The sequence below is a fragment of the Mustela putorius genome, unplaced genomic scaffold (assembly GCF_011764305.1).
Source record: "Mustela putorius furo isolate JIRA1106 unplaced genomic scaffold, ASM1176430v1.1 tig00003858_pilon_pilon_pilon, whole genome shotgun sequence".
Lineage (NCBI taxonomy): Eukaryota > Metazoa > Chordata > Mammalia > Carnivora > Mustelidae > Mustela > Mustela putorius.
The window spans coordinates 49042464-49069471 of NW_025422010.1; the positions used below are offsets into that span (position 1 = coordinate 49042464).

At 41.0% G+C, this 27008-nt stretch overlaps 1 long non-coding RNA gene across 1 annotated transcript in view; it reads right to left on the reverse strand.

The window, feature by feature from the left end:
• Positions 1-27008, reverse strand: part of LOC106005147 — a 51529-nt gene that overhangs the window by 12434 nt on the left and 12087 nt on the right. Inside the window, exon 2 of the long non-coding RNA XR_001178321.2 lies at positions 22369-22555. This is a non-coding gene — a long non-coding RNA (uncharacterized LOC106005147). The remainder of the gene's footprint in view (positions 1-22368; positions 22556-27008) is intronic.

Below are 27008 nucleotides of genomic sequence, written 5' to 3' on the forward strand. Positions count from 1 at the left end.
CCTCTTCACCCCTTCTAGTCTCTCTTCAGGCCACCTTCCCACAGAGCCTTCCCTCAGTGTCCCCATCAGCCTCCATCCCTTTACATGGTTGTATTTTTCTTCATAGGATTTTCTTTCCTTGGGTTTTTTCCTAAGATTTTGTTTATTTTAGAGAGAGAGAGAGTGTGCGTGAGCAGGGGGAGGAGCCAAGGGAGAGAGGGAGGGAGAGACTCTCTGAGCACGATGGGCAAAGAGCCTGACTCAGGGCTGAATCCCATGACCCTGAGATCGTGACCTGAACCAAAATCAAGAGTCAGATGCTCAACCAACTGAGCCACCTAGGAGCCCCAGCATTTTCTTTCCTTGTTTGAAATGACAGTATTTAATTACTCCATTGTCTGCATCTCCCTCTTATTATAAGCTCTGCCTTCTGCAAAGTATGCAACTTTGCTTGTCTTAATCATACCCTGCTCCCAGTGCCGATAGCAGTACTGGAAGCTGAGTAGGCTATCGCTTCATCTCTGTTGGATGGATGCATGGATGGATGGATGGATGGATGGATACACCAGAATCTATATGTCACTTCTCTTTTTCATCTCCCTTCCCATCTTGATGCCTACACCACAGACACCAAAAGTCCTCACTCTGTTCTGACTGAGCTGCCTCAAGGCCATGAATATTATGTGTTGACTGAATGAATGAATCATCCTAGGAACTGTTTTTCTCAACATTCCTGCTCCAACATCAAGAATGTTCCAGCATATTCATGCATCAAAGTGCATCCTGTTCCTTTACTTCGTTGATTATAATTTCAAGCAAAACAAGAAATCGTATAAGGTAAAAATATCACATTAGGAAGACCCTGCCTTTAGGAAATAGGGTCCCATCTGGAAGAGCCAGCTGTAACCCTCTTTAATTCACACTGAAAGCTCTTCTTGGTCACTATGTACAACATGGACAGGACAGGAACAGGATACAACATCACAATGCTTATCCCGAAAGAACTTACAGTTCAACACATTATAAGAGAGTATCTTTCATCCTGGGCAGTGCCAGGGAATGTTGGGATGCAGGTAAGGGACATAGAAAGGGGCAGACAGAAAAAAGAATGGCCCCATTAGGGGCGCCTGGGTGTCTCAGTGGGTTAAAGCCTCTGCCTTCAGCTCAGGTCATGATCCCAGGGTCCTGGAATCAAGCCCCATGTCCGGCTCTCTGCTCAGCAGGGAGCTTGCTTCCCCGCTCCCCTCTCTGCCTGCCTCCCTGGCTACTTGTGATCTCTGTCAAATAAATGAACAAAAATCTTTAAAAAAAAAAAAAAAGAAAGAAAGTAAAGAAAGAAAAAAAAAGAATGGCCCCATTAGGGGCATCTGGGTGGCTTAGTCGTTAAGTGTCTACCTTCAGTTCAGGTCATGATCCCAGAATCCTGGGATTGAGCCGCACATCGGAACTCCCCCTCAACAGGAAGCCTGCTTCTCCTTCTCCCACTCCTCCTGCTTGTGTTCCTCTCTCACTGTATCTTTCTCTGTCAAATAAATAAATAAAAATCTTAAAAAAAAAAAAAGAAAAGAATGGCCCCATTAAAGTGAACACATTAAAAATTATAAAGGCCAAATGTAAATACTTAAGGCTTCTATTTTCTGAAAACTACTATTTTCTGAAAACTACTTGCCAGTTTGATGATTACCTGCCCCAACAGAGAAATGGTAAGTTCTTCTAAAACAAAGCACTTCACAAACTTTGGCAAAACATGAAATTGACACCAAGTTTATTGCAGGCTCTCTTTGCCTGGGGCTGCTTAGTACAAATTAAATTTTAAAAGTAGATTTTTTTTTTCCCTAAGAAAATGCATTGCCACAGCTTGATCAAGACAAAGAGGATTAAGGAAACCCCACTCATAAAAGGACGAATCTGACCCAACATTCCCAAGCCAGTCAAGGAAGTAGGCTTTCTGCATCAGTGGAAGCAAGGGCTCAGGCACCCAGCAGGCCTTGTGCAGGGTCTAAGGGCTGGGGGTGGCTGACACCCGCCTCAACAACTGACCTATCTTCCATTTTGAGTGTGCGTTTCTTAGTGAGCGAGTCAGCCTGACAAAGGCTGATCTGAACAGTGTGTCACGTCACTTAGTCATAGGTGACCGGATTCAGTGAATTCAAAGCTCTCATTTCCAGATGAAGAAACCAAGACTCAGGGGAGAAAGTCACTTGTCCAAAGGTACTCTACTAGCAAGCAATGATTTAAATACTTTCAGCTCTTCTGGGAAGTAAAAGAAGAAAACTACTTTTCTATCAACCAACATTCTTAACTCTCAATGAAGTATTGGATGGGACAGTCTGCTCATCTGAAGCTAACTCTTTTTTCTTCTTATCATAAAAATATTCTTTGAAAAACCATTAGGAAATAAAGATAAGCAAAAGTATTTTAAAAAAACACCTAAAACATTGACCTGATTCACCTGTGTGCTTCTTCTATACCATGCATCTGATGTGTTTTCTGCCTTTTCCCCACTTCAAAATATACCAAGAGCATCTTTCTCTGTCATTAAATATTCTTTGGTAAGCTCACAGCATGAAAGCATTTATTTAACCCATTTTCTATTGTTGTTTCAAATTTAAGTTTAGGTTCTTTGTCATTATTCATCACTGTAAACTGTGCTTTGATGAACATCTTTGTAACAATGTTTGAACCTCCACGATAATTTCCCCTGAATAATCCCTTGAAGTAGATTTTCAAGAGACATGAAAAAATTTTGCAAGAAGAGTCTTTTTGAAAGGCAGTCAGAAGTGTTCAATGGAAGGTCAATGACCAACTTTCTAAACCTTTATTTCCCTAGAAAACTTTAAAAGGCTTAGAAAAGGCAAAAAGGTTAGGAGAAAAGCATACGTCATCACCAAGGATGACTTCCTTCACACAGCGGTAATGCCTTTTTATGTACTATATTAGCATAAATAAATAAGCTATGGGTGTGTGCTACTTCAATTCAGTTACTGCCTCTCCTGTTCAGGAGAAAGGAGACCTTCACACATTTAGAGAGAAAGCCCATCCAATTGCTCTTCATTGCTAATCAAATAAAAAGCACCCAGGACTATCTAGGAAAGACAAACCTTCAATACAATGATAGATAGCTCTCTCCCTTATTCCAAGAGGATGTTTATTGCTTACTCAATCCTACCAACCTAATAATGCTTCCAATTCACATTAAGTCCAAGAACCCAAAATGAGGAGATGAACAAACAATCTACCTTGAGGCTACACAAATCCTATAGATCAGTTGTTTTTGTTGAACTTTCTTTTAATCAATATCTCCACTTCTATAGGAGAGATATGACTCTAAGTAAATGGAAATATGAACACATAGACTTTCAAAGCAGATGTGTTAAGCGTGGCTGAAGAGAGGAAATCACTATAAAATTCCCTATTCCCCATCACTGTCCCTCTATTAAGTAAATCTGTATTTGCACACAAAAAAATATTAGTACATGTATTAATCACTGTCGGTCTTACAGTCTCTGTCGCAACCACTCAACTCTGACATCACAACATAAAAGCACCAGAAATGATACATAAATGAATGAGTATGTCTGTGTGCCAATAAAACTTCATTTACAAACTAGGCAGCAGCCAGATCTGGCCCGTGGCATTATGGTTTGCCAACCCTTGCTTTAAGTAACACGTTCCTTGTGTTAAATATTTCATTTGACAACCTCCATTGTATTCATTTCCTAGGGTTGTCATAATAAATTACCACAGTATCCTTGGTTTAAAGCAACAGAAATGTATTCTTGAAAGTTCTTAAGACCAGAAATCTGAAATCAAGATATCAGCAAGGTTGATTCCCTCTTGAAGTTCTGAGGGAGAGTCACCTGGTCTCTCTCCTTGCTGCTGGCGCCTGCCAGTAACCCTGGTGTTCCTTGGCTTATAGGAACATAACTCAGTCTGCCTCCATCTTCACATGGCCTTCTCTGTGTGTCTATATCTGTTTTCCCTTCTCTTCTCTTCTGAGGGCTTGCCATTGGGTTTGGGGCCCACCATAATTCAGAGTGATCTCATCTCAAGATCTTTACCTCAATGACATCTGCAAAGACCTGTTTAACAAATAAGGTCACATTCCAGGTGGACAGAACTTTTGGAGCCACTCACTCAACCCACTACATCTGTTTACATTATAACCGTGCCCACCAAGTCATCCGGGGACCCGTAGAGAAGGGACCATGGAACACAATTCTCTGATGCAGACTCAGATGTGCTGTGGGGGTCATTTTCCCCTTTGAAGGTAACAAACCCATACAGTAAAAGTCCAAAAGCATTATTGGGTGGTGGAAGCTATGTTCTCAAATTACATTTATAAAGCTCTCTAGTCTATAGACAGTAAATGGATGTGTTTCCAACAATGGATTTGGAGACAAATCAAACATCACCTCCAAAATCAACAAATCCTCAAGATGTTACTCATATACAAGAACTCATTCCAACACCCTAGAGATGCTCAGTGCCAGGGAATCTGATCCAGTGCTAAGTGAATTTTCTGGCTGGGGGACATGCAACCATATCGAAAGTTAAAAAAAAAAAAAAAAGTATGTAGTGAAAATACAAAAGTTGACCAACCTATGACATGAAGTGATAAGTTCAGAAGAAATGTCTAAAATGGTTCAGGAGACACAGCTGTTCAACACTTAAAGATCAATTTAACTCATTCTCGTCTAGCAACAGATATCACAGATACATAGATATAGATCTAAACAACTTTACTCACAAACACTAATATGTCTGATTTTGCTTCTAGAAACCTTTGTGACCTGATCAGCAAACAAAGCCTGGTGGCAACTAAGGTGTAAATTTAGTTGGAGACATTTTTCTCAGAAATGGAAACGATCATGCACAAAATGGAGAGGATCTAAAGGCAGGTGATCGAGCGACTTAAAGGAGAGAAAAGTCAGAGTTACATAGAAAGTCAGAAACTGAACACATAGATTTGTTTTGTCCTTTTGGAAGTATTACATCCTCCAAAATAGGACATTTACAGCACAAGAAAGTTTTCTGCTTTAAGTATGTCAGGACCAGAATGACTACTTGGAGCCTGCATTCTTGGGAGACAAAATTACACTATTGTGAAGGCTTCTTACAAGAAATGGCCCAAATGGTGTTTCCTGTAGGGAGCTGAGTGTTCCCAGTTAGGAGACTTTCTCCCCTTTCCCAAGCCCTGAACTTGGATGGCCTAGATCAGAAAATGCTGGTCCAGAGAACACACAAGTCCAGTCTGTTCTCACTCTCTGATCCAGCCCTAGCTAAGGGAGGGTATTTTCCATGTAGATCAAATACTCAAGCAGGGACAACCAATGATGGAAGAGGTAAGTTCAGTAAGACCTTGGAAGGAAGAGGGTTGGGTTGACCTGGCTACTCCCTGAAGAAGAGACTCATCTAACTACCAACCGGGGACAAAGGACCAGAGAACTTTGTCGTTCTCTTTAACCTTTGTAATTCCCTATATTTCCTTTGCCACCTGCCTAGGCTATTTCTCCGCTGTGGGTAGAGTTAACTCTGGCAGCCCCTTTAAATGGTCTCCGCATGCTGCTTCAGGGAAGTTCTCCCCATCTGCTTTCCTTCTGAGCACATGACCTTCCTCACATGGCAACTCCCCATGGTCCCCCTCCTTCTCAGCTCCCAGCTTGGTGTCCTCATTCCAACTCCAAGACTTTCGCTTGGTTTCAAACCAGGGATTGCCCTTGAGATGCACGAGCCGTAATAGCCTCAGACTTGCGATGGGGCTCCCTGGGACAGGATTGGGCAAGCCCACGGTGCCCCCAAGCCCATGTAAGGAGAGAATTATGAGAATAAGCCTGGGTGCTGGGAATGAGGAGCCTGGCCCTTGTTGGCTGCCAGTTTGAAGGCACACAGGAGAAGCTGAAGGGATCACACAGGCAGCAGCACTGTGATGAAGAGAGAAAAATAAACTTAGTCTCTCTGCAGAGGGAGAAAGTGGCCACAGAAAGAGATGAAGGAAGCCGGAGAGGTCAGATAGATTCCTGACAGCCTCGTAGAAAAATGACATCTTCAGAAACCTAGTTGTGATTTTGCATTCCCAAAAGTGTTCAAGTGAGGTGAGTCAACTCTTGTTGTTAAACCACAGAGATTTGGGGGTTAATTTATTACCAAAACATAACCTAGCTCACTCAAATTAATACAGCACGTTAGACTTTACACTTCTATTTTATTTTAACGATTTTATTTATTTATTTGAGAGAGAGAAAGAGAGCATGAACTGGGGAGAAGGAGCAAAGAGAGAGGGAGGGGGACAAGCAGATGTCCCCTGAGCAGGGAGCCGGATGCCAGGCTCGATGGCCTGACCCCAAGTCAGACACTTAACTGACTGAGCCACCCAGGCACCCCTAGACTTTACACTTTTACAAATAGATGTCACCAAAAGATGGTGTGCAAACAGAAAGTGTCCCAATTGAACATTCCCGTATCCAGCTACAGACCCTAGCTCCTCTGATAAGGCTTGCGTTCCCCACTGATTTCTTTTCTTCTTAAATAAACAGCTCTGAGGAGTCAGCACATACTACTTAATTTCAGAATGAAGCTCACTGGCTGGTAGAGAGAGTTTCAGGAGTAGATACATTCAGAAACCCCTTCAGATATTCCATGATGGCTTTTCTCTCACATCTGTACCTAGAAGGCTAGATACCAGCATCTTACTTAACAGTGGTTATCACTGCATGGTGCTATTCTGGTACCTTTTCATAACTGTCTACATTTTCTCCAATAAACATTTCTTTTTGTGACTTGAAAAAAAAAATGTTTGATTGTTTTGTTTCTTCTTCCCACCAAAAAAATGCCATGATTCCATTCAGAATACAATTAAAAACATCCCTCATGGGATATGGAAGCCTTAGGTGTGGCTCAGCCCCACCCCTTAGCAACAGCCATGACTAGATGAGGCACTTGGAACCAGAGTGAGGTGTCTTTATTCATCAGATAAAATGTTCAACCAACCATCAGAAGCTAAACAGTTAAAACCCCTAGGCCCACTCATTTTCACAGCCATACAGAGGAATATCAATCTCCACAGAGAGCTGTCCCAAATAACCCACTTGGGCTGAATACCAGTGGTTCTCCATGAATACTCCATGGCATTCCTTATACTCCCTATAGGGGAGCCTATAGACCAGGAGCTAGAAGCTCCATGAACCACGACCAATAGCACTTTGAGACCTGGCTCAAAGTGGGGAGTGAGAAGGGACATGCGCCCTTGTATATTTCCTTTCCTCCATTTAGAAAGAGGATGCTGAGGGATGACACTTCCCAGATGAATGGACACTAAAGGTATGGCTTCTCAGATTGACAACCGGAAGATACTGACATTGGAAGGAATTTCAGGGGCTCAGAGGAGTGATCTGACTTCTACTGAGTCACACAGCCAGTGAATGACAGGTGCAAGCCAGGAGCCTAAGTCCCATGAATCTTACTTAGCACTGGGCCTCTTTGCATGACTGTGCCAAAAAAAAAAAAAAAAAAGCATGGGGACATCAGAAACAAAGGGTCTCCCTGCATCCCTGTGGGCCTCCACCTCCTCTACCCCTCGCTACTGTGGCCCTATTCAGCTTTTCCATGTGCACGACTGTGCTGGATGTGGCTTTCCGACTTCTCTAATCAAAAGGCACAGGTTTAGAGATTTGAAACAACCACTGTTATGCTGTAATTAGTAATGAACTTGCCAGCTTCCAACAGCAACAGTAAAAACACAATGGAGTCCACTGAAAATTAAAATCAAGAAAGTGTTTAAAAAATTAAAACAGAGTAGATTTAAAGGAACTATATCACTTGGTAAATCAGGTCACTGAAGCTAATTCTAATTCCTCCTGATAGATGAAAAGGTAATAGTGGGGTAATAGGATGCCTTGGAGAAAGAAATTTTCATCTTATCACGGAGCTTTCAGAACAGGGATGCTTAAGCTGGGTTCACTAAGAAACCAACTATCCAGGTTTGCATGGAACTGTCCCAATTTTAGCATTAGAACTCCTAAGTCATGGTAAACGGTCACTCATTCTACAAAGAATTCAAGAGGTCCCTGAATCTGGATGGGAAACAAATTACCTCTCAATTTGATTAACCCCCAACTAAAATTAACAAATTGCATTCAATAATGAAAGTAAGCAACAAATCACAGTGATATTAGCAATATCACTGCCCTGATCAACAATAGAAAGTCCAGATATTTTCATATCAACTTTCAGCAGACATCTTAAAATATCATATGTTCATCACTACTTTGAAATGAATGGGTATTAGAGATACCACTAAATCTTATTTAATGTGTTAATGTAAGAAATACATATTTTAATTCAAAAATGTTTTTGCTACTTTGATAGTCATATACCATACAACTGCATTTCTTTTTTTTTTTTTTTTTTGGCTTACAGATTTCCAGTTTTTTCTGTACATTTTTCTATTTATAGTTGCATTTCTAAAATACTGAAACAAGGTCACCAGGCTTCACTCTACTGTCAGAGAGATCCAGCAGCACACAAAGGGTTAAGAACTGTAGAGGCACCACACAGAATCCAAGAGTAGCTTTCTAGTAGTGGAATTTATGGAATGATGTACCAGTCAGTACACTAAAGGACTTTAAAACATTATCTCCTTTACCTCTCTATCATCCTTTAAGGTGTTTACTAACTGCTAAAGCCATGCTAATGAAGTCCATGCACTTAGCTGTCCGGTAATCTGCCCTTCCCAGGGCACACCTGGCACTGGAATCTCCCCTTCTGATTCTCAACAAAGGACACATCCGCCAGGGCTCGGGTGCAGACAAAGAGTTCCTATTAAGCACCATACAGATTGGAAGCTGCCTGCTGCTCTCACTATCTTGGAGACTGGATTCACTTATAAATAAACTGACTTATTTATAAGTGTCTCAGTCCCACCTAACTGAGCACAGTACTTTGTTTTGTCTAAATCCCACTCCCTTCCTGTGATCTTAGGGAGGTTCACTAACTTCTGGAGCATTTTCCAGTCACCTCCTAGATATCTTATCTCTGGATTAAAGTCTGTACTACTCACTAGATTCCTTCTAGGAGTGGATTCTGGTCAGATGTCTCTTAGTAAAGTGAATTCCACCAACGTTACATTATTATATTTCAGAGTGGCTAGAACCCTAGTCACTTAGAAACTTTAGTCCCCTCAAAGCTTTGGCAGCACAGAGATGACGCTAATACCTTAAAATCTCTATGAGTTTTATAAATAGATGTCAATAAGGATGCCTGGGTGGCTCAGTCGGTTGAGCATCTGACCCTTGATTTCAGCTCAGGTCATGATCTCAAGATCCTGGGATTGAGCCCTGCACACTCAGCCGGGAGTCTGCTTATGACTGTCTCTCTCCTTCTGCCCCTCCCCCTGCCCACTCTCTGTCTTTCTCAAAAAATAAATAAATCTTTAAAAAATAATAAATTGGAATACCTGGGTGGCTCAGTCAGTTGAGCGGCTGCCTTCAGCTCAGGTCATGACCCTAGGGTCCTGGGATCCAGTCCCACACTGGGCTCCTTGCTTGACGGGGAGCCTGCTTCTCCCTCTGCCTCTACCTGCCACTCTGCCTGCTTGTGCACGCTCTCTCTCTCTCTGGCAAATAAATTAAAAAAAAAAAAAAAAAAAAAAACCTTTAAATAAATAAATAAATAGAAGTTAATCAACTGCCTTTGAAGATTGAAAAAAAGGGGGGTAATCTGTAAAGGAGACCCATTATTCTCATATCATCAGAGCAGCAGAAAGCAGGACCCATTTCTCATCCTATTGAGAAATTAGCTTCATTTCAACAATAGTTTTTAGCCTAGAAATGTCAATGTCTTACTATTAGATAGTAAATATTTATCCACAGACATGGAAGATAGCAGTCCTTGACCAGAAGCGCTGGAAGCCTTTCTGAAATCCCCTTCCTGCCCTACAAGTAGCTGGGCTGACAGGTTCTGACACGTCCTCAGATCAAACAGAACCCACAAGGGCTCATGAGATCCAGCTCCTAGATTTCTGCTTCTGCTGATACCCAAGCTGCCACCTCCCATGGTCTGAGACATTTTAGAGACCCTTATAGAGAAGATGATGGTTCATCCCCATAGCCCAGGATAGAAGTGGTTTTATTATTCTTCTCCTGGCATCATTATTAAGAGAGCTGCATCTCCCCCTCAAGAATGTCGGGATATGGACAATATGTAAGATCACCCTACTTAGTGATCGTCTGGTCTAGCTACTTCTTTTCTTAGAGGAGGATTCTCAAACCTGGGTAAGTGAAGGGACTGATGCAAGTTCACAAAGTAAAGGATTGATACCAACTTGCCTCTCCCAAACTATTCACCTAGGCTTGTACCAGGATCACCGTTCATCTGTATCCTCACGGTCACCACGCACGCTTCGCTAACATTACTATGCTCTTCCATATCTATCAGCTAGTTTTCTTTTTTTCTTATGGAAGTATAATTTATATATAACAAAGTACATAAATTGTAGGTGTTCGGTCCCATGACTTTTTTTTTTTAAGATTTTATTTATTTATTTGACAGATGTCACAAGTAGGCAGAGAGGCAGGCAGAGAGAGAGAGGGAAGCAGGCTTCCCGCTGAGCAGAGAGCCCGATGCGGGGCTTGATCCCAGGACCCTGGGATCATGACCCAAGCTGAAGGCAGAGGCTTTAACCCACTGAGCCACCCAGGTGCCCCGGTCCCATGATTTTGACACCCAAAACAACATATAAAATATTTCAATGAATCCTGAAATTTTCATTTATTCCCTTTCAGTCAATTCTCCCACCCCAAGACAAAAGCATCCTGATTTCTAGGACCATAGATTATTTTCCCCACTCTTAGCCTTCATGTGAAAGGGATCCTACAGTTTACAGCTCTGGAAGGGGGAAAGGAAGAGTAATCATTTCTAATACACCCAGCTAGAGTGTATATAGACTTTTTTTTTTAAGATTTTATTTATTTATTTGACAGACAGAGATCACAAATAGGCAGAGAGGCAGGCAGAGAGAGAGAGGGAAGCAGGCTTCCCGCTGAGCAGAGAGCCCGATGTGGGGCTCGATCCCAGGACCCTGGGATCATGACCCGAACTGAAGACAGAGGCTTTAACCCACTGAGCCATCTATAACAAAGGTCCACCTTCTAAGGAACAGATTTTGGCAGAGCACTGTACCAGTTGAAGGAATGGAATTCCTCCCATTCCAGCCCCCTACAGCCTTCCTGTGTCACGTAAAAGGGGGAAATACAATAAACAGGAGTCAGAGCTGCACAAAAAAAAAAAAAAAAAAAAAAAAAAAAAGATTGGAAGATTGGGAGTGCTGTATCCAGGTAGGGGAGTAAAGGGTCAGAGAAAAAAAGAATATCGCTGGAAAACCAGGTGTAAAGGTCACAGCCCTGAGACACAGGTCCACTAAAAGACTGAGGTTTAGACTAGAGAATGTTCCTCCTTCCCCTACCTTACCCATACCAGGAGAATGCCCTGTAATGCCAGTGAATGAAAGAGCTGCAAGCCACAGGTACTCACTGGAGCAGAAGATTTAGGGAAACCCAAAGTCAAGAGAACACAAAAGCAAAGACGCTAGAAGAAGCTGCAACTTCTGGCACCTAGAGCTATGGCACATATAAAAACAACCCAAATTGTAATCAGATTAAATCCTCATACTAAAGGCCCATTTATCTCGGTTCCTAGTACCCAAAATAATATGTGTGGCTTTCAAGAAAAAATTAAAAAACAAACCAAAATGAAAACAGAAACAAAGTCTGAATAAACCATCGTCAGAACCAGACTGAGATGTGACAGAGATGTCAAAGTGTCAGACAGGGAATTTTAAATAACAATAGTGATCATGTTAAGGGTTCTAATGGAAAAGAAGACAACATTCAAGAATAAGTGGGAGGGGGGAGAGATGTAAGCAAAAGAAAGAATCAAAAGATATTCCATAAATCAAAAACACTGTAACAGAAATAGAGATAAAAAATGCCATGATGGGCTCATCAGTAAACTGGACACAGCCAAGGGAAGAATCAATGAGCCTGAAGATATGTCAGTGGAAACTTCCCAAACTAAACATGAAGAGAAAAAAAGAGTGTGGGGGGGAACCACAACCTCCAAAAACTGTGGGACAATATCAAAAGGCACAACATATATGTAATTAAAATACCAGGAGAAGAAGACTACCAAGAGAATTAGAATATTAGGATAAGAAAGAGAGAAAAAATATTTGAAGTAGTAATGTCTAAGAACTTTCCAAAATTAATTACACCAAGCCAGAGATCTAGAAGCTCCGGATCACTAATTTTGGGAGGGTGTAAAAATCACCAACTATGAGTGTAGCTTTGTCTATTTTTCCCTTTAGAAAGATCAATTTTGTATCATAATATTGAACTTCTCTTCTTAGATGTATGCATCTAAGATGTATTCCTAGATAGGAATATTAAATCTTGGGCACCTGGGTGGCTCAGTTGGTTAATCATCTGCCTTTGGCTCAGGTCATGATCCTGGAGTCCCAGGATGGAGAACCGACTGGGCTCCCTGCTCAGCGGGGAGACTGCTTCTCCCTCTCCCTGTGCCCCTCCCCCTGCTCGTGCTTTCTCTCTCTCTTTCAAATAAATAAATAAAATCTTTATAAATACATAAATAAATAAAATAGACATAATGTAGAATTTAACACTTGACTCATTTTTAAATGCACATTTCCATGGCATTAAGTACATTCATGCTGTGGCACCAGCACCTCCAACCATCTCCAGAACTTTCCCATCTCCCCAAACTGAAACTCTGTACCCATTAAACAACGGCTCCTCATTTTCTTTCTCCCCAGCCTCTGACAACAACCAATCTACTTTCTGACTCCATGACTTTGAGTACTCTGGACATCTCATGCAAACAGAGCCAAGGATCTATGTCCTTCTGGAACTAGCTTATTTCACTTAGCATATTGTCCTCAAAGTCCATCCAGGTTGTCATGTGTCAGAATTTCCTTTCTTTTTAAGGCTGAATATTTCATTGTATGAGATACCACATTTTGTTTATCTGTTCACCCCTCCATGGATACTTGGGTTGCTATAATGTCTGATGAGTTTTTAAAGTGATGATTTTGTGGCTTATCTGGCTTATTCTCCTTTGCAGGGTAGAAACAATGGTGTCTTGTAATTTTCTATCCCCTCACCAGACTTAGACGTCTTCTAGAAATAGAGCTGTAATTTCATTTTTAATGTGACACAAAACCCTAGAATTAAGGAGAGGATATTTACATTCTACCAAAGGATTATAAGTCATTTTTAAAACAGTAAGTATTGAAGTTGCATATATGTAAATGTGTTTATATTTTCAACATCTGAGACAAGAAAACAACATTGACAGGTACATAGTTACGACTGGGCAGAGACTAGAATCCACGTGCCTTGATTCTTAGTCTGGTTGTTTCCCTGCTGCTATGTTGCCTCTATACTGGGAGACAGGACATCAAATGGAGAGATGAAACATCATAAATTGGTCGATTTTCCCACAAATTAATAAATAGATTTAACACAGTTCCTATAAAAATTCCAACCAAATTTTGGGAATGGGAGGCAGAGAGCAAGCAAAAGAAGAACTTAACTTGACAATATGTCTATTAAGTTTAGCCTAAAAATAGCGATGCAAAAATAACCCCCCAAAATTATTGAAGAACGATTAATAATGAATGACAAGCCTTGGCAGATGTTAAAATATATAAAAGAGTTTCTATAATTGAAAGTGTATTGGGGGCCGCCAGGGTGGCTCAGTGGGTTAAAGCCTCTGCTTTCAGCTCAGGTCCCCATATGTGAAGGGAGGTGATGGTGATGGTGGTTGTTTTTAACAAAATTTTTCAAGTTCTCCTTCCATTATATTTATTTTTTTTTAAGATTTTATTTATTTTATTTGACAGAGAGAGAGATCACAAGTAGGCAGAGAGGCAGGCAGAGACAGAGGGGGAAGCAGGCTCCCTGCTGAGCAGAGAGCCCGATGCGGGACTCGATCCCAGGACCCTGAGATCATGACCTGAGCCGAAGGCAGCGGCTTAACCCACTGAGCCACCCAGGCGCCCCCATTATATTTATTTTTTGTTTCACTCACCACACCACTCAAATGTCTGGATTAACTAACCACCTTGCAAACAATCCCTTATCCAAAGCAAGCATCATTTTTTACGGGCAAATTTTAAAGAACTGGGATTTCTTTTCTATTACTGCAGGGGAGAAGCCTGGGCTCGAAGGCTGGAGTTTTCCAGACAGCTCTAAGGCTGGGCTATTATTTACAAGTGTTCAGTGACTATGATTTCAATCCTTCCTGTGGACCAAGCATCGTGCTAGGTACTGGGGATACAAAACACGTAAGGTTGAATCCCACCTTCAGAGGGCTGTTTAACCTATCAGTGAGGAAACAGACTGAAATACACATTACCGCTTCGCTTACTGCTCGGTGATGATTTAGATATAACAATAGAAGCATTAAAATGAGAAATACCAGGTACAAACATGAAATACCAAAAAAATCAGCCCGTGGAGCTCTTGCCTATTAGATCTCTGCTGAGAGATTAAGCAGGGTGGTTAGACTCTGATGTCCACGCCTGAGGACGCTCACTCCAGCAAATCTGCTGAAGATGGATCTTCCGGGTTTCTCCCCTTCGCACCACAAAGCAGGCACAGCTGGATGCTTTATCATTGCTCTGCCCTCTCCCCGCACAAATCTGACAAGCCGATCGCGTTAGGCCGTGACATACAAAATATGGCATAATTGTAGACTGTAATCATCATGATGATAGCTGACTTGATAAGAGAGGTCAAATCCCATTTTTATATCCTGAATTTCTAAAATATTGTTTCGTCAAAAAAATCAATTTCTCATTTTTCTAGCGTTAACTTGAAAAGGGTATAATTGATCAAGCCTAAATCCCTTACATCACCCCAGACTCTGTGAAAGGCTCGTACCCAACGAGCCACTTGACTCAGGCTAGGCAAACAGCGGTTGTCCTCAGCATCTAACACCCATGGGCCTGAACAGCTTCAAAGCAAGAACACGTTTTACATCCTTCGGTTAAGACTGTGGGGAAAACACAGGCTCATGGAATATAGATGCTCAGCTGGCTCATTTGGGTTTTGTGGTCCAATTTGTGGATGAGATATTTATAAAATCCGGTGATTACAATGCCATCTCATTAACATTCGTTAAGTGAAAACCACAAAGTACAGGACAGGAACTCCAGTCTGGGGGGAGAGGGAAGAAGAAGATGAATAGGGAGATGGGTTTTCCTACCTCGGCACAGGCAAAAAGAGAGAGCCAGAGGTAGAAGATCCCTTCCTTGAAGTTAGAGTTTCTCCTTACTGAAGAAAAAAGGAAGGGAGAAAGGGAGAGTAGCTTTTCCATTTGTCCGTTATGTTTGATCCGGAAGCAAATTAAAACCGAGGCAAGCCCAGGCTGATTTCCCCATGAATGTGAATTCTCCCTTCCTTGTATGATTTGCCGAGGAGACACCGCCTCCATGATGTCTGCCTAGACTAAACTCACCCTACAAGATATTTGCATGCTCCGTGAGACTGTGTGGACCGGACAGAACCACCTTGTTCTCAGCACTCAGTTGCTGATGCTGCCTCATGACTGGTTCCTGCCCCTGTCCCTCTGGGGAAGCAAGGTGACTTCCAGGAGAGAGACCCAAGGCTATGCAGTCAGAAGAGCCTGGACTGCAGCCCCCACTCTGACAGATCCTGGTTGCAGACCCTCTGATAATAGTCATTTGGACAGGATGTCACCGTGAGGGGTAGCAGAGCAGCGGTTACATAAATCAGATAGATACTGTAGTATCTATCTAAGGAGTAGGCGCTCAATGAATGGCGGCTACAGTTATGATGACCTGACTAATATCACTGACGTTTTTTCCTGCTCAGTCTCAAACCCACAGGTGGCTTAGACAACACCTTCCATGTAGAAGCAGCAAGTAGATTATCCACTCAGTAGACACTCAGTAAATACCAACTAAACACGAATGACACTGTGTCCAAGGGAGAGCATTTCAAGGTTGGACTCTATCATCGATGACTAATCAAATTCAGTGATTACGGCTACGGTATGTGCAGTGATTTTACTGGAGAACTGTGCAAAAAATTTCAGAAGGCTCTTTCTTCTTTATCAATTATAGAACAATCTAGATCTCTGGGATTCTTCCCCTGCTCTACTCCTCTTCAAATAGAGAGATTTAGAAAGAAGGGGTTATTTTTCTGGTGCTGACATAGAGCCAAAAATTCCAAATGAAGATGCAGAAGCCCAGCCACAGAGAATCTGCCACACAGTCAATAGAAAAACAGTGACCCGTATTTGTAGCTTTTACCCACATTTCTGCGTTTGGGGATGTGGGGCGGACAACGGTCAGCTAGAAGGTGCTGCTTCTGTGACTTTAATTCTGCACTGCCTCTTGTGCCTTCCCTCTGCAGACAGAGCTGCATGCATAATTAACCCTCAGAGGGCTGAGCTAGCTGGAGCTGGGCCTCGCCAGCACTGAATCTCTTCCCCTCCCCAGGGCCGCAGGCAGGCTGAAGGATGGAAGTCACAGAAGAGGCTTTCCTAAGCCTGCTACCTGAAAACAATTAATGCGGCTGCCCTGGAAGCTTCTAGACTTCTCAGGTCCTGGGGCTGGGCTGCCCGTGAGCAGACGCCCCTGAAAGGTGAGCGGTGGAGTGAAGTGACTATACTGATGCAGTCTTTGGGGGGCCTGTAAGGCTTCAAAGCTCTGCTCCTAAATCTCCCTATTTATGATGGGTAGGTTCTTAGGATAAATGGCTATATACAGTATCACATTTTCTTCTTAAAAGGTAGGAAAACAAAACCCCCCATCCAATTCATTAAATCTAGGGAAGAAGTCTGGAGTACAGATCTTGTTTTCATTCTGCAGGATTAGAAGCTTAAAGGTCTTGGTCTGCCCGCTGATGGTTCCTTCCTCATAGCTGGAATATTCTTCCATCTCCTCTTCTAGCTCCCAACCATAGGCTCTCCTCACACCTGAGTTCCCCTCTCAGTTCTGTTTCATCGGCACAAGTAGAAGCAGCAGAAGGCCTACAACAACTTGAAAGACATTCAAATTCTCTTCCCCCCCCCCCAAAATCTACCCCCTCTATCTACCGGCAACTGTCCCCAAAACAGATGCTACAGGAGATCTATCTTGTGCCAAAGCACGTCTTTAAGAAGGACCCTGCAAGGGGTACAATGAGCACCATGAACACTGAGGCAAACTCCTAGCACAGGTCCTGAAAAGAGTAGGAGCAAGACTGGAAGGTCTGGTGGGTGGAGAGCCCAGTTTGCAAGGTAAAGAATGGATCAGCCAGGTAAGAGAACAGCGGACCCACAGAGTGCACCAAAGTTAGGGAGAGGGGCCAAGTGGCCAGCAGTTCTGGAATAGAATGAAAAAGAAGGCCTCAAAATGGAAATTGCAAAGAAGTAAAACCAAACTTGGTCACCATTCATTCATTCATTCATTCAATATGATGTATCAGGTACTATTCTTGGCACAGTGCAGTATGGTGAAAAAAGTCACGGCCTTTGATGTCTGTCAGGTCTGTGTTGAGTCACTAGCTCAGCCATTCACTGTAGGTATTTAAATCAAACACCCCTGGGGTGCCTGGGTGGCTCAGTCCCTTAAGCTGCTGCCTTTGGCTCAGGTCATGATCCCAGGGTCCTGGGATCAAGCCCCACATCCCAGCTCTCTGCTCAGCACTAAGCCTGCTCCCCCCTCGCTCTCTGCCTACTTGTAATCTCAGTCTGTCAAATATATTTTATTTTTAAGATTTTATTTATTTATTTATTTGACAGAAAGAGAGAGAGAGAGAGATCACAAGTAGGCAGAGACGCAGGCAGAGAGAGAGGGGGAAGCAGACTCCCCACTGAGCAGAGAGTCTGATGCGGGGCTCGATTCCAGGACCCCGAGATCATGACCTGAGTGGAAGGCAGAGGCTTAAACCCACCGAGCTACCCAGGTGCCCCAAATTTTAAAAAAATAATAATAAAAAATAAACAAATCAATGAGCACTGCTTTTCTCCTGTTTTGCCAGAGGATTAACTGAGATAATCGTGCACAGCACAGTCCCTGGGACACGTTCGCCCTTCTTCCCACCCTCCCCTTGCCCTTGCTCTACGATTCGACTAAGACTGATGCTTGATTCCATCCTCGGGGTCCCAGCTGCCCCCGATCACCCCCTACCCCAAACACTCAGTCTCAGAAAGGCATGAAAGTCCACTAGCCCTGGGCCTTAAGCAAGCGTTCGTCCATGGAGCTGTTTCCTCTCTAGAATCTCAGCAGAGCAAGAACTGCCGCCATGCTCGCTGGTGAACACTATCTCTTCTTTGAAAACCATGATTCCCTGTAGACAGAACCAGCCGCCATACGAATGAGCTGACAACCCATGGGGGGACCATGTAAACCAGGTGGTGTAAGGAACCAGCCGATGGGAGATGAACGTGTATCAGGAGGATTCACAAAGTGACGGCTCCAGACTTGCTCTCAAAAGCGAGGAAGGACTGGTCCAAAGAGCTCATAAATTAAAACAAATCCTCGAATAGTATTTGCAAGACGGGAGCCGCCATCATGTGTGGTTCCTAAAGCCTGGGCTGTCAGAAGCCACCACATGACATAAAAGGCCAAAGGCACAGCATGACAAGCATAACGCCTAAGCGACTAAAGGTGTGGTGGCACTTCCTGCTCATGAGGCCATGAGGAAACCCACTTACCCTGCCCAGTGCTGTGCAGTTCTAGACAGAAGACCGGACGAACTGTTAGAACTTGTCTGCTGGCAAGGAGTCTGGCTATTCATGGTCCAAATACAGTTGGATTTATCCAGTTTAATGGACCTCATTCTTCTAACAAACAAATATTTACAGAGCACCGACTACACACCAGGCACCATTGTTGATGCTAGGGAAAGAACCGGGTAAAACATGGGCGCTGAACCCCCGCAGCTCACATTTTAGTGAAGAGAGGCGGACAATGAACCAATAAACAAGGAAGGAAAGAAAAAAGGAAGGAAGGGTGGGAGGAAGGCTGGCCGTTTCTTTCTCCGACTTATCACCATCCAAAATTAAAATCCGGGGCCATACGGTAGAGCGACTAGGGGACCTAAATGACACCGAGCCGGCCATGCAAAGAAGTTATAGCATATAATTTATTGCCCTCCTACTTCCTAAAGTCATGTACTTGTCTTACTGGAGAAGACCTTAGGGATCAAACCCAATATTCTCAACTTATGAAACTGAAGTTCAGGGAAGCAACATCATGTCTCCAAATGCACACTGAAAATGAATTCGGGTTCTCCACACAGGGACTCCCTTGTTTATTTGCTGGAAGGTCTAAAGAGACACATGATAATGACCCAACAGATGCATATTCTGTTGGTTTTTTGTTTTTTTCAGGGTTGGGGTTTTTTGGTTTTGTTTTGTTTTGTTTTGTTTTGTTTTTTTGGTTTTTGTTTAGCATGATGATGGCCACTCTCCAGAAATGGCTCAATCAGTAAAGCACGTGACTCTTGACCTTAAGGTTGTGAGTTCTAGCCCCATGTCGGGTATAGAGATCATGAAAATAAACAAACAAACAACGTTTTGAAAAATAATAATGATTTACCTGAGATCATAGAGTTGGAAGATAATAGAGCTACGATTTTAATCTGGGCTGTTTATACAGCAAAATCTAAGTACCTTCCAATTTTTAACTACAAAAACATTTGAGTATAAAACTATAGAAAAAGAAAAAACAAACTCTGCTTCCTTCACAAGTTAGCTTTATCCAGCCTTAGCTGTTTGGACACTGGAGGTATTTTGGCTGTCTCTGAAATTCCTTTAGTTCTTAGCCAGATTTCCTAGATGCAGCTCAACTATGGGCAATTGTTACCAGCATTTATTCTTGGAAACTGTTGCTTAATCCTTAAGCCAGGAAATACAGAACTTATTAGGTCTTTGAATTCTCCTAGATGGCATAGTACCATCACCTTTTTGAAATGGAAAAAAAAAGAAAAGAAAAGAAAGAAGAACTGGTTAAAAATGAAAGTGCTCCAACAGGGATCAGGCATAAGCAGATTCAGAGAGCACGTGCCAGGCTGCGTCAGGTAGGGGCACAAATCCACGGGCCCTCCAGGACCTATGCACCAGCCCCACTCCTACAGCTGCAAGGAGATTCTCTGGCCCTAGAGACATAAGAGGGAAGGGGCTTAGCTGCTGTTGCACTACAGCCCACTCTGGGGGAGCCCAGAAGACAGCACTCTTCCCAGAAGGCAAAGTTTCAAGCGATGCCCCCATCAGATGGCCTACACACACTGTACTGGAACCTTGAGCAGAAGTTGTTCCTTTTGGCTCTTATCTCTTTAAATGAGTTCATTTAATCAATTCAACCTGCCCTCCCAAAATCTGGGTGAGTTATTGTCCCTTCAAGTCTTACTCTGAATCTATGAGACTATACAAATTATTTAAAACAAACAAACAAACAAAAAAAAAAACACCTGATGCAGGGGCACCTGGCTGGCTCAGTTGCATGCAACTCTTGATCTCAGGGTTGTGAGTTTGAGTCCCATGTTGGATTTACAAATACATAAGAATAAAATCTTTTAGAAAAAAAAATCTATTACAAAGTAAGAGTACAAAGTACATGTTACAAAGTAACCCGTTTCTTCCAACACAAAATGTTGGACTACAGATATAAAGACTGAAATAGACTTGGCTAAAAGATAGTACTTAAAGATATTTAGAGTCAGAAAGTTCACATGAAACAACATTCGGGGGTCGCCTGGGTGGCTCAGTGTGTGAAGCCTCTGCCTTCAGCTCAGGTTATGATCTCAGGGTCCTGGGTCGGGTTCTCTGCTCAGCAGGGAGCCTGCTTCCCCCTCTCTCTGCCTGCCTCTCTGCCTACTTGCGATCTCTATCTGTCAAATAAATAAATAAAATTTAGGAAAAATAGCGTTGGGAAACTAGGTCATTAAGGTCAAATAATTTAGGGAAGTCATTTAATTGAATATTTATGATATCTGGAACATAGTAAACAGTCCATACACAGCAAGAATCAAATGCAAGGTTGCTTGCAGAACTTTCTTGAAACTGTAACATGCTATGAAAACATTAGCAGTTATGATTACAATAATATTGCTAATAGGCAATATTTTACATCTTCCCAGAGGATTTATCTTCTTAACCAAAAAACAGGGTCCTGCTCTTTCATTTCATTTGCCTCCAAAACCACTAGCACAGTGTTTGTTAGTTGGTACTAAAGGTCTTTCCCTAACTCGCCAGACAGGAATCAGTGCAAATGACTTCTGTAATACCCTGTGGGAGAGAGGTTTTTGTTTTGTTTTGCTTTTTTGCATCAGATTGTAAAAGACGAGGGGGAACTCCATTTCCCCAAGCCCCTGAAACGCCGCCCCATGATCTGAAATGTATTTCTGTCTGAATGTATTCCCATCGAGTTATTTCTAATCATCTCTTCTTTCAGGTGCTGGTGTGTGTGCACCAATTTATCTTTATATTTTATTAAATGAGGAATCAAGGATTACATCTATCCTGTGCTCAAAATTTTTAATGGAACCAAAATCCTCCGAGGATTATCTTAAATCCGGGTAATATTCTTAAGTGGGACCTCACTGTGGCCAAATAGCTGCACGGTGAGAACCAGGTCTATCTGTCTTCTTAGAGCGATCCCAGGAAGCCGGCTCCCCAGGCCACTGAACACTTCAGCGCTGGCACATATATTATGAGGAAACACAATGACCAAAATCCAAAAAACACTCCAACAAATGCCAGATCAAAATGATTTGGAAAAATTCCATCAATCCAATCCATCCCATTTAATCTCATCTTTAAATGGCCCGAAACCACGTATTCTCCTCCTGTAAGTAAGGCTAACTTTTTTCCTTATCCTTCCTACCCCTGCCTTTTTTTTTTTTTTTAACTAGGTTAGCAACCCCGCGTCCCTCTCCTGTGTATTCAGCTGAACAGCAAACAGCTTTCTTCCCCAGAGTCACCTCAGATCTCACTCCCTCCCTAGGCCTTCCGAGTACACACGAATCCCCAGAACCTAGCCTCCTCTGTGAAACCTGGAATTTCCTCCATGTACACAAGTGCTCCGGAGGCCAGGCCAGGAACAGTTCAGCATTGGTTCCTTGCCATAGGACTGAGGGCAAGGCACGAGTAACCACTCGTTCTCATGCAAACTGTGTTAATAATTATGTAATAATTACTAATTACCATTACTGAGTTGCATTGAGTGTTTGAATGACGGGTTTCCATTTTGCAAAAGAACATATGGCCAAATTTTAAAAATTCATTTCTTTATAAGATGTTTCTTCCCATGAATGAGCTACATTGACCCCGAACTGAGAAACCCGTAAGATTCACTCCTACCTGACTAAGTGAGGACACTAATTGCCAGCCCAGCAGCCATGGCGCACATCCTTGCTGTGTTCCATTTCCAGACTCGCAGCTTTGTTCTAGAACAATGCGATGGAAGCCTTGGTGTTGAAGTCTTGATGGTAGATTTTGTGTGCCTTCTTGGCGTACTGCTTTTTTCATAAGGTCTTCAGTGGCTGAACTTAAAGAAATGAAAAATATAGGAATTTCAAATGCCATTGGCAAGCCAAGGAAACAGTTGATTTTTCAGCAAAAACTTTAGAGACCATCAGTCCTTCAAATCATACCATGAAGATGGTCACTTTTCTGTCAAGCACATTCTGCAATAATTTAAAGACAGTTATATGTTAGTCAAATTAATGAATAAATCAAAAGGGAGTGGGAAAGAGAGAGAGATGCCCAGGAAGCAGGAGACCTATTTCTAGCCCCATCACTGACCAATAAGCTGTGTGCCCTCAGACAAGTGACTTAATCTCTCTGTATCTTACAATACCTCACTTGCGAAATAGGAATGATTGACATCTTTCTTCCCAACACAGAAAGCCAGAAAGGAGTGTAACCCTCTTATTTTATAGATGAAAACAGGCATTCAGTATATGTAACTTAACATCAGACAGTCAGTAACCCAGGCAGGGCTAGAACCTAGGATTTTAGGTTCAAGTCTCCACCTAGTCTTCTGATGTATCCCAATATAACAAGATCTAAAACCCAGTGAAATAAGTTGGGTACTATAGTCCTATTTGACAAAAAGATAAACGTGAGGTGCGAGGAAGTCAGGTGGCTCAATCACGGCAGAACCCTGATTAGAAGCCAGGCATGGTAATGTCTAAGCCAGAGTCTTTCTGCTATATCAAGCCAAAGTGCTCTACCTTGACCTCTTTTTTTTTTTTTGAAAATATGAGTAAAAATTTGCCTCCAGGGACTCCTGGGTGGCTCAGTTCGTTAAGCGGCTGCCTTCGGCTCAGGTCATGATCCCAGCATCCTGGGATTGAGTCCCATATCGGGCTCCTTGTTCTGTAGGGAGCCTGCTTCTCCCTCTGCCACTCTGTCTGCCTGTGCTCGCTCTCTCTCTCTCTCTCTCTGACAAATAAATAAAATCTTTAAAAAAAAAATTCTAATAAAAAAAAAATTTGCCTCCAAATAGGTATATTTAGGTGTGGCAAATGTCCTAGAAGGCCCAACCTGAATCTTATTTTGTTAGTTTCTTCTTTTATCATGTGAATCCTTCACCTTTATTTGATCTTAATTTCCTATTATATTTCTATTATCTTGAGATGGATATTTAGATTACTTATTTTCAGTCTTTCTTCTCTAAGATTTGCACTTAATGCTATAAATTTATCTCTAAGCATAGTTTTAGTTGACTCTGCCAAGTTTTGCTAAATCTTATTTCCATTAACATTTGATTCAAAACATTTTGTGATTTCTTCTTTGATCCAAGGTAATTTAAAAGCACACTGCCTAATCCCAAAACTTTGAAGAATTTTCTAGTTATCTTTATAATTGATTTCAGGCTTAAATCCTCTGTGGTCAGAGATGATACTCCAGATGATTAAAATTTTGAAATCTGTTGAGATTTAACTTTTGTCCCAGCATACAGTTAATTTTGGTAAATGTTCTATGTGTACTTGAATCTGAGGTTCATTCTTATTATTCCTGAATGCAGGGTTCTATATATATCAATTAAGTCAAGTTTCTTTACAATGTTGTTCAGGTCTTCCAAAAGATTTCTGATTTTTTTAATCTGTTTATACTATGAACTATTGACAGAGACAGGTTGAAATTTCCCAGTACCGTTTTGTTTTTACTGGATAGACCCTTTTGTCTTCACAAAATCTTGCCTATGTGAAATATTATAACATTTATCCTCTAAAGTATAGTCTGTTGAATATTATATATATATTTTTCCAACCTTTTTCTTTCAATCTTCAAATCTTTATGTTTAAGGTATATCTCTTCTGAGTAACACTTCATAGGGTTATGGTTTTTATCTAGTCTTATAATGGCTGTCTTTTAGCTAAAGCATTAAGTCCATTTATATCTAAAGCAATTACTGATGTTACCTGTATCAGCCATCTTATTATCTGTTTACTATTTGTTCTGCCTACTTTATGTTTCTTTTTCCCTCTTTAATTTATTTTAAACAAGTATTTGCCCTTTCTCTGCTTTTTTTTTTTTCTTCTATTTGGGCCCTTAATGGATTGCATGATGCCTACATATATTGAGGAAGAATATCTACTTTACTCAGTTCACTGATTCAAATTCTAACCTCTTCTAGAAACACCCTCACAGACATACTCAGAAATAGTGTTTTGTCAACTATCTGGGTATTTTGTCAACTATCTGGGTATTCTTTAGTCCACTAAAGTTGACATATATAATGACACATATAATCATCACAATGATCAAGTGATGTTTATTCCAGAGATGCAAGAGATGATTTCTAATTCAATATTAGAAAATCAATGTAACCCACCTTATTAACAAATGAAAGAAGAAAAATCATATGATCATATCAAGCAATGACAAAATTACTTGATAAAATTCAATACTCATTCATGATAAAACTCTATCAAAAGACAAATTTAGGAGAATTTCCTCAACTTTAAAAGAGCACCTATGAGTAATGCTATACTAAATGATGAAAGGCTAAATGTGTTCCCCTCTAAGTTTCAGAACAAGACAATGCTGTCCATTCTCACCACTCTCATTCAACATACTACTAGAAGTTCTAGCCTGTACCATACAGCAAGAAAAGAAATAATATTTTCATAGATCATAAAGGAAGACATAAAATTGTCCTTATTTAAAGATGAGAATGAATGTCCACATAGAAAACCCCAAGGACTCCCCCATTTAAAGAAAAAGACTAATAAATAAGTTCAGCAAGGTTGGAGGAGACAAGAGAAACACAAAAAAATCATAGATTTATAGATAGCAATGAGCACATGTATACCAAAGCTAAAAATGCAATATAACTTACAATCACCCACCAAAATGAAACTCTTAGGGAAAATATAACAAAAAGGATAAAGAACTGAAGAAAACTACACATTGAAATGAAATAAATCAAACAAAATATAAATAAATATTGTGACATACTATGTTTATGGATTAGAAGACTCAACATAATAAAGATATCTATTATTCCTGAATTTATTTTTTTAATTAGTCCTGAATTTGTATACAAGTTTAACACAATTCCTACTAAAACTTCAGGAAGATTTTTGTAGATACAAATAAGATTATCCTAAAATGTATATGAAAAAACAAAAGAACTAAAATAGCTTAAGAATGTTTAAAGGAGGGGCATCTGGGTGGATCAGTCAGTGAAACATCTGCCTTTGGCTCAGGTCATGATCTCAGAGTCCTGAGAAGCCCTGAGTCTGGCTCCCTGCTCTGTGGGGAATCTGCTTCTTCCTCTCCTTCTGCTCCTTGACCTCATTCATGCTCCCTCTCACTCTCTCTCAAATAAATAAAATCCTTATAAAAAATTTCAAAGAAAAATAAAATTTTAAGAGCCACAAGAAAAAAGAGACTTGTCACACACAAGGGAAATTTTTCACACCCTATAAAGCATATTGCTTAGCAGAAACCTAGCAAACCAGTAGAGAATGGGATGCTATATTCAAGGTACTTTAAAAAAAAAAAAAAAAAAAAAAAAAAACTCTGCCAACCAAGAATATTATACCCAGAAAAACTGTCTTTTAAGAATGTAGGATGTGGGGTGCCTGGGTGGCTCAGGTGATTAAGCAGTTGCCTTTGGCTCAGGTAATGATTCCAGGGTCCTGGAATCAAGCCCCTCGCTGCTCAGCGGAGAGCCTGCTTCTTTCTCTTCTGCTGCCTGGCATTCTGCTTACTTGTGCTCTCTCTCTATCTCTCTGTCAAATAAATAAAATCTTAAAAAAAAATAAAAAGTAATGTAGGATGAGTACTGGATATTATATAAGATTAATGAATCACAGACCTGTATCCCTGAAACAAATAATACATTATATGTAAACTAATTGAATTTAAATTAAAAAATAATAATTAAATTAAATTAAATCAATAAAATAAAATAAAGTACATTTCTTAGAGACAATTAAAAAAAAGAATGTAGGAAACAAACAAAAACTAAGGGGGTTTATCTCATCTAGGTGAGCCCTACAAGAAAGGCTAAAGAGAGTTCTTCAAGATGAATAAAAAGATACTAATCAATGAAATGACAGCATATGAAAACAAAAATCTCACTGCTAATGGTAAATATAAAGACAAAGAGAATATTCTAAGACTACAGTAGTAGCAAATAAATTACTTTTAACACTGGTTATATAAATCAAAAGGTAAATGTAGTAAAAATAACTATAACCACAGAAATTTGTCAATTCAACACAATACAGAAAGAAGTAAAATCTGATAGTGATTATATAAAGTGTAAATGCGGGGGTAAACTGAAGAGTTTTTGTATGCAATTGAAGTTGTTATCTGCTTAAAACAGACTGCTTTACCTATAAAGTGGTCAATATGAACCAACAAAAAATGTACATTAGATACATAAAAGATAAAGAAGAAGGAATCAAGGCATATCACAGAAAAATTATCAAACCATAAAGAAAGACAAGACAACAGGAAAACTACAAAATAACTAATAA